The sequence below is a fragment of the Schistocerca piceifrons genome, chromosome 5 (assembly GCF_021461385.2).
Source record: "Schistocerca piceifrons isolate TAMUIC-IGC-003096 chromosome 5, iqSchPice1.1, whole genome shotgun sequence".
NCBI classification, from domain to species: Eukaryota; Metazoa; Arthropoda; class Insecta; order Orthoptera; family Acrididae; genus Schistocerca; species Schistocerca piceifrons.
Window position 1 is genome coordinate 278,872,674 of NC_060142.1, and position 8,751 is coordinate 278,881,424.

An 8,751-nucleotide genomic window follows, 5' to 3' on the forward strand; every position below is an offset into this window, starting at 1 on the left:
GTCTCTTCGCGAGATATACGTAGGAGGGAGCAATATAATGCTTGACTCTTCGGTGAAGGTATGTTCTCGAAACATCAACAAACGCCCGTACCGAGCTAGTGAGCGTCTCTCCTGCAGGGTCTTCCACTGGAGTTTATCTATCATCTCCGTAACGCTTTCAAGATTACTAAATGATCCTGTAACGAAGCGCGCTGCTCTCCGTTGGATCTTCTCTATCTCTTCTATCAACCCTATCTGGTACGGATCCCACACTGCTGAGCAGTATTCAAGCAGTGGGGGAACAAGCGTACTGTAACCCACTTCCTTTGTTTTCGGATTGCATTTCCTTAGGATTCTTCCAATGAATCTCGGTCTGGCATTTGCTTTACTGACGACCAACTTTATATGATCATTCCATTTTAAATCACTCCTAATACGTACTCCCAGATAATTTATGGAATTAACTGCTTCCAGTTGCTGACCTGCTATTTTGAAGCTAAATGATAAGGGATCTATCTTTCTATGTATTCGCAGCACATTACACTTGTCTACATTGAGATTCAATTGCCATTCCCTGCACCATGCGTCAATTCGCTGCCGATCCTCTTGCATTTCAGTACAATTTTCCATTGTTACAACCTCTCGATATACCACAGCATCATCCGCACAAAGCCTCAGTGAACTTCCGATGTCATCCACAAGGTCATTTATGTATATTGTGAATAGCAACGGTCCTATGACACTCCCCTGCGGCACACCTGAAATCACTCTTACTTCGGAAGACTTCTCTCCATTGAGAATGACATGCTGCGTTCTGTTATCTAGGAACTCTTCAATCCAATCACACTATTGGTCTGATAGTCCATATGCTCTTACTTTGTTCATTAGATGGCTGTGGGCAACTGCATCAAACGCCTTGCGGAAGTCAAGAAACACGGAATCTGCCTGGGAACCCGTGTCTATGGCCCTCTGAGTCGCGTGGACGAGTAGCGCGAGCTGGGTTTCACACGATCGTCTTTTTCGAAACCCAGGCTGATTCCTACAGAGTAGATTTCTAGTCTCCAGAAAAGTCGTTATACTCGAACATAATACGTGTTCCAAAATTCTACAACTGATCGACGTTAGAGATATAGGTCTATAGTTCTGCACATCTGTTCGACGTCCCTTCTTGAAAACGGGGATGACCTGTGCCCTTTTCCAATCCTTTGGAACGCTGCTTAGAAACCATTTGCAGCCATTCCAGGCCGCAATTGCTCACTAACTAAAGAACATTCTCAACAATTTGACTGGTTGGTTTAGAGATTAAAGGGACTAAATGGCAGGGTCATCAACCCCTTTTTCCTCATGCAAATATGTTCTAGGTTAAAATCTTTCCCAAAAGGAGTCAAGGACAGTAAAAAAGGCGTAAAACTAACTGGGAACCACACTGAAATAGAAGAAATAATTTGGCCACCTACATCACCCGATACGAATCATATCCAACATCTACAGGACAAAATCGAGAGGTCAGCTCTTGTACAAAATTCTACACCGGCAACACTTTTGCAATTATGGACAGCTATTAAGGCGGCGTGTTAAATATTTTTGCAGGGGACTCCCAACAACTTGTTGAGTCCATGCCAAGTCGAATTACTGCAATACGCCAGGCAAAAGGGGGTCCGACACGATATTTCGAGGTATCCCATGGCTTTCTTCACCTCAGTGTAGAGTTAACTGCTAAAACCACACTACCTCTCGTGGTTCCCGGCAGTATTAAACTGTGGTGAAGCAAACGTGCGTGTGGCATTGTTGGCCACGAGTCCATCGCTGAAGAGTTTGGCCACTTGGTGCAAGTCTTTCATTTGACACTACTTCGGCAACTTTCGTATCGATAATGATGAAATTATGCCAAGGAAACACACACACCCAGTACCAAGTGGAGAAAATCCCGATCCGGCCAGGAAATGACTCAGGGCTCCATGATCGAGAGTCTGCAACACTAACCACAAGGCCACAACCTGCTGACTACGGTTAAGTGGAATCGCATAGCATCATTGCTAGAAATCTGTGTGAATTCTGCACCCATAAATCCCAGGAGCGGGGAATTGCTCCATTCCCTCCTCTTCGGATGCTCTACTGCGAAGGTGACTTACGGGGGTAGGGCCCCCAGACCTTGCGACCCATATGTTCCGACGAACTTCGGCAAACTAGGCAGGGGCGGTTTTCGAAAGCAATGTTTGTGAAAAGGGGAACGTCACACTCGTTATCGACCTGTGGCTCGTGGATGTGGAGCTGGCAAACATAGGGTCCCAGATGTATTCAGCTGGGTTCACATCAGGCGAATTTAGTGATTAGAACATCAACATGAGTTCACTATCATACTCCTCAAACCATTGTTCTCTGCCTGGGGACTGGGTGTTTGTGTTGTCCTCATCATTTCATCATCATCATCATTCGTGACAATGGCTAGATTGGACTCTGTAAAAATTGGAACTTTGTATGGGCACTGATGACCGCGCAGTTGAGCGCCCCACAAACCAAACATCGCCATCATCATCATCAAACCATTTCGGCGCGATCAGGTCTTGTGACACGCACTGTTATCCTGTTGGAAGATGCTGCGTCTGAAGGGGAAGACAAGCATGAAATTAAGACCTGCATCAGAGATCGTCATTTTGGACTAGGCAGAATTGTTGGATCCCTCGAATATAAACGAATCTTATTTAGATAAATTTGACCCGAAACTTAATAGGTTGGATAAATCGGTGAAATAAAGACATCGCTTCGTTGCAGACACACTGATGATGCAAAATATTATGTACACCTGCCCAATAGCGTGTTGAGCCACATTTGAAACCCAATAGAGCACCAGTTCTGCCTGCATGGATTCAACAAGTCCTCGGTATGTTTCCGGAAGTATATGGCACCAAATGTCTACCAACAAGTCACGCAATTCCCGTGGATTATGGGCCTGTGGTTAGTGGACGCGGAGATGGGGTCCATAGTGTTCCTGATGTGTTCCATTGTGTTCAGAGCAGGCGAATTTGCACGCCAAGACAGCGACGTGTGTTCACTATCAAGCCAGGTTTCCACACGAATGTTCATGAGTTGCTGTCATGTCATGACTGCAGTGATCCAATAACCGTGGGTCGAGCACAGTTCACACAGATTCAGTTGATCGTATGAAGGCGGCCGTGAATGGGCTCCTCATCCAGAGCTGTGCTGCTGAGTTTGGTTTTTTGCTGCTTTTGGGTTGATGCATAAGTTTGCATAATTTTTCCGTAAGTTTAATAAACACAACAGATACACATAAGAGAGACTTTAGTCATCAATAATATACTCTCTGCCACAGCTGGGATAACTTTTCAATTCCGCGACTGTAGAAACCACGTGATTTTGAGGAGAGCAAATCGTTGAGCCATGTTTGGAGCGCATTATCATCCAGGAAGGAAGTTCCTTGAAGGTCGTTTGGTAGAGAGCGGACAAGGTGAAAATCTGGGAAAGGGCGGGGAATGTCTTCCTAACCCAACTCCTGCATAGTGCTTTTTGTTAGTCTAGCAGAATGCGGGCGACTGTTGTTGTGGAGTAGCATCACTTACGCATTCTTCCTGGTCGTTGTTCTTGGATTGCATCTGTAAGACGTCTCAGTTGTTGACAATAGATGTCAGCAATAATGGTTACACCTCGGGGAAGCAATTCGTAGTACACCACACCGTCACTGTTCCACCAGATGCACAACATTATCTCTTTTAGATGCGCACAGGTCTTTGTACGGGAAGTTGCTGCTTTGTTTGGGCTCAGTCATTCCTTTCTTTTCTATATGTTAGCATAAAGACATCATTTATGGTCGCCAGTAACGTTGCAGGATAGGAATAGTCGATGTTGTTCACGAACCAATTGATGACAAGCAAGCAGAGATGCAAATATCGCCACCCGCTGATTTTTGTGATTTTGAATTAGGGCATGCAGTACCCAAACAACCGATTTTTGAACCTTCCCCACTCCATGCAAATATCGAACGATGGTGGAATGATCGCAGTTCGCCACATTTGCCAGTTCTCGAGTACGCTGATGTGGATCATTGTCAATTAACATGTTTAAACGATTTTCACCAACTTCGGAGGTCTTCCTGAAAGTGGAGAGAACTAATGTCAAAAAGATCCTTCTTAAAACGGAAACCATTTTCTTGCCATGCTCCATCCAATGACATTGCCCCCTTCCATGGCGCAAATGTTTCTGGCTGTTTCCACTACTGTCACTCCCCTACTGGTCAAAACACAGTTCTGTCGTAATAACTCAGCTTCGCCTGTTTCTACACGGGTTGCAGAAGATGGTAGATATAGCTTTCTCCGACTTCTACTCAGTTCCGACTTACATTGAACAATCACATGCGCAAAGCTGCAGGGACGGTAGCGCAGAGTCTGAGGGGTAATTGCAAGATGCATAGCGGCTACCTAAAACCATGTTGGAACTGTACTGTAGCAGATAGGTTCGAGAACGGTGGCTTGTTCCGAGATATGAGAGTGCCAGAAATATGAGTCACTAGTGGCTGTAATCATTAAAGGATTTCTCCATAGGATCCAACGCAGATATGTGGTTGAGTGGAAAAACTTGATTCCAAATCATAGAAATCATTTCTACCGAAAGCATAGCACTAGAGATCTGAAAAGCTAGTGTTAGTGTACTTTTCTTACGACCTCGATCACAACATCTACTACTGTTGGTGATTCTTCTCAATCAATCATCGCCTATAACTCAGTGGATGTATCTCAGAACCTCTGACATGGCATTGAGACAGAATGCATTACAAATAATGGAGTAATATCTAGTAGCGGTGGCGTGAGGGGTTGCAAATACCGGTTTCATACCACGCTCCTGAGCCGAATCACTTTCAAAATTCGGTAATTTTTTTATGAGGGTGCACCGTCGGCGACGTGTAACCGCACTGCTGGTGTGATAAAATACACTCCGGCGATCACCGTCTATATTCAGTGTCATGGTATCTGTCTGGAAAAACCACATCATTCATAGGTAATACAATACGTGGATTTATAAATCCGGTATAGTTTCTAACATCGATACTTGTGTGCACCTGTAGAACCAAGACCGCTTGTGATGGTAATATGGTTGTGCTTTTTTTTTTACATATAGCGGTTTGTAAGACGTTTACACCTCTCTTTCTAAGACATGGTTGTAGCACTCGCAAGAAAACTTATGAGACATGTCCACCCATCATTGATTTTAGGTCAGTATAATTTCGTATCATCAGCAATCAGTTATTGATGAAGTATCATACTTAGTAGTTGGATGCGTGATAGATTCGCCTTGAGCACCAGGCTTATGAAGTATGTGTTTGTGTTCCGAGATGTGCAAAAGAAATGACTATATCCAGACATAAGGAAGGTATGGATTTGACGGGAGTACTGTGATAGCAAAGGGAGGAGTATGTCAAGTTCTATCAATGGTACCGATATTTCTATTTCCAGAGCCACAGCCATCAGCAGGGTGTATTTACGATACTTCACCCATTGTCGAATGTCGTTCAAGTGAGACCGCAATCATAAGATTTAGTTGTAAGTACAGGGATAAAATATTTATGATGCCGGTTTTTCCCTAGGACCATTCTGTCTATGAGTGCATGGCGTGCACCCCGGTGACCTGTGGTGGGAATTATTCGCTTTACCCGTTAACTGTAGGAGCTGTCCAAACGCAGATGCCTGTTGGAGTGTAGGAATGTAGTTGACATAACCATGTTGTCCTCTAGACGGTCGAAGAGCGAACTAATACTTAGTATGTGTTGGATAGCTTTCATGATAGCGTGGAAATTTGAGAAGATTCAATATGGACATGTATTCGCACTGGACCATTATTCCCTCCCATGTAAATTGTCCAGTTGACTACTTCTGCGCATTTCGCGCCTTTATTTAGTTGAGGGAACGTCGATTGTTGTGTGTGCATCTAGCAGGTGAAAGACACGTTTGCTGGTTCTCTAGATAGGAGAAAGACTTTATTTGACTTTGTAAATTGTCTTTGTAAATTATCTGCTACATCACTGACATTGGTACTCGTGAGAGGAAATATCAGTTTAATCTATTTTTTTCGAGTTTTCACGTAAAGGTCTTTGCAGACAAGATAAGTTTATAGTTACTCAGTGGTTTACAGCATGCTCCACCTCGCTAAAGTTTCGAGTTTTCACGTAAAGGTCTTTGCAGACAAGATAAGTTTATAGTTACTCAGTGGTTTACAGCATGCTCCACCTCGCTAAAGTTTCGAGTTTGTAGAGAAATAATTTCCAATCTATACCTTCAGAAATGTGTTGCGCAAGCTATCGGTAGGACACTGCTGTATGCTTGATATCGAGAAGTACAGCGAAAATGATGTAATATTATGGCAAACCAAGCAAAAATACATGAGTTCTTGAAATCCCAGACTCTGGAGATGGGTGTAGAAAAGCAAGCAAGCAAGTAGGTCCGGACCAGAAACAGTAACGCGTTTGTGCCGAGGGGAAATGAACCCAAATTGTAGAACAGTTCTGAGAATGACTTCGGTCCGCTGAGGGCACTCTGGTCATGCTTCGGGAGTGGATGACTTGTGACCATCAGCTGCGGGAAAATATCTAGTGCTGTGAGGAGTATATACAGTGCTGTCTGTCTTCGCGGTATATGTCTGGTGGTCGAGAGCTACATGAATGACGTAAAAGGGTCGATTTTTGTATGGCCCAGGATACAAATTGTATATTAACTACATCGATACGGTACGCAATGATATATTGATGGGTTGGAGATCGGTTTCACGCTCTAATATTCAACCTCCTGTCCTCAGTGGCAGAGCAGTGTAATTGAGTAAGAGTCTTCCCATATTTGACGATCTGTAGGCCACTTTGCAAGGTTTAATTGTCAGTGCAACATGGTGATCTGTGCAAAATAGCTTTTTGCCACTTACAGTCTCGTCTGCAGAAAGAAAAAAAGAAAGACGTATGGTGCTTCCACATCGGTGGCATCAGTAATTCGGCTGGTAAATTCAGTAAGAACCAATCCTAATGCTCCATTCATTTCACAAGACATCCTTTGTGCTGGGACATAGGAGCCTCTAAATACTGGTGAGAACGTTTGTGTTTCAGAGATGTTTGTTGGAAGCAAGATTTAATGATTTCCAGGAAGGGTAACACGTGATGGATGGTGTGTCACGTTAGGACCATCAGGAGGAATTCATTCGGCATTATTCTGCACTATTTTCGTAAAGAGGTTCTGTTAGGACAAGAATTTCCATGTAGACAAGCTGAGACATCATAAAAGCTCCTACAAAAGTGACCGTTAACTATTTATGGGATATACAATTTTCGAGAGGTCGACTTGGCTCTTATTTTACATAGCCATGTGACGTCAGTATAACATTGAGAACCTTTCAGATGGTGAGCAGCCAAGCAGACATGTCGTGGCAATGCGTCAGCCATGCCTGCAGGGCTAGATGCGTCTCGCATGTCCTGTTAAGATCACAACAGAGACAAAGCGGTCAAATAGATTTCTACAGTGTGATCTGTAATCTCAGCAATGGTAAACATTCGCGTCCAGAGGAGTTTCGCGTATGGGATCGGTGTGAGCGCACCTTTGAGTTCTGTGACGTCAGTATAATATTGCGAACCTTTTAGCCACTATGCAAACATCTCTCTCGGCACTGGACCATCACCCCAGCCATGCGACATTGCGTCAGCAACAGTGCCTAGGTGACATGTACACTCCTGGAAATTGAAATAAGAACACCGTGAATTCATTGTCCCAGGAAGGGGAAACTTTATTGACACATTCCTGGGGTCAGACACATCACATGATCACACTGACAGAACCACAGGCACATAGACACAGGCAACAGAGCATGCACAATGTCGGCACTAGTACAGTGTGTATCCACCTTTCGCAGCAATGCAGGCTGCTATTCTCCCATGGAGACGATCGTAGAGATGCTGGATGTAGTCCTGTGGAACGGCTTGCCATGCCATTTCCACCTGGTGCCTCAGTTGGACCAGCGTTCGTGCTGGACGTGCAGACCGTGTGAGACGACGCTTCATCCAGTCCCAAACATGCTCAATGGGGGACAGATCCGGAGATCTTGCTGGCCAGGGTAGTTGACTTACACCTTCTAGAGCACGTTGGGTGGCACGGGATACATGCGGACGTGCATTGTCCTGTTGGAACAGCAAGTTCCCTTGCCGGTCTAGGAATGGTAGAATGATGGGTTCGATGACGGTTTGGATGTACCGTGCACTATTCAGTGTCCCCTTGACGATCACCAGTGGTGTACGGCCAGTGTAGGAGATCGCTCCCCACACCATGATGCCGGGTGTTGGCCCTGTGTGCCTCGGTCGTATGCAGTCCTGATTGTGGCGCTCACCTGCACGGTGCCAAACACGCATACGACCATCATTGGCACCAAGGCAGAAGCGACTCTCATCGCTGAAGATGACACGTCTCCATTTGTCCCTCCATTCACGCCTGTCGCGACACCACTGGAGGCGGGCTGCACGATGTTGGGGCGTGAGCTGAAGACGGCCTAACGGTGTGCGGGACCGTAGCCCAGCTTCATGGAGACGGTTGCGAATGGTCCTCGCCGATACCCCAGGAGCAACAGTGTCCCTAATTTGCTGGGAAGTGGCGGTGCGGTCCCCTACGGCAGTGCATAGGATCCTACGGTCTTGGCGTGCATCCGTGCGTCGCTGCGGTCCGGTCCCAGGTCGACGGGCACGTGCACCTTCCGCCGACCACTGGCGACAACATCGATGTACTGTTGAGACCTCAC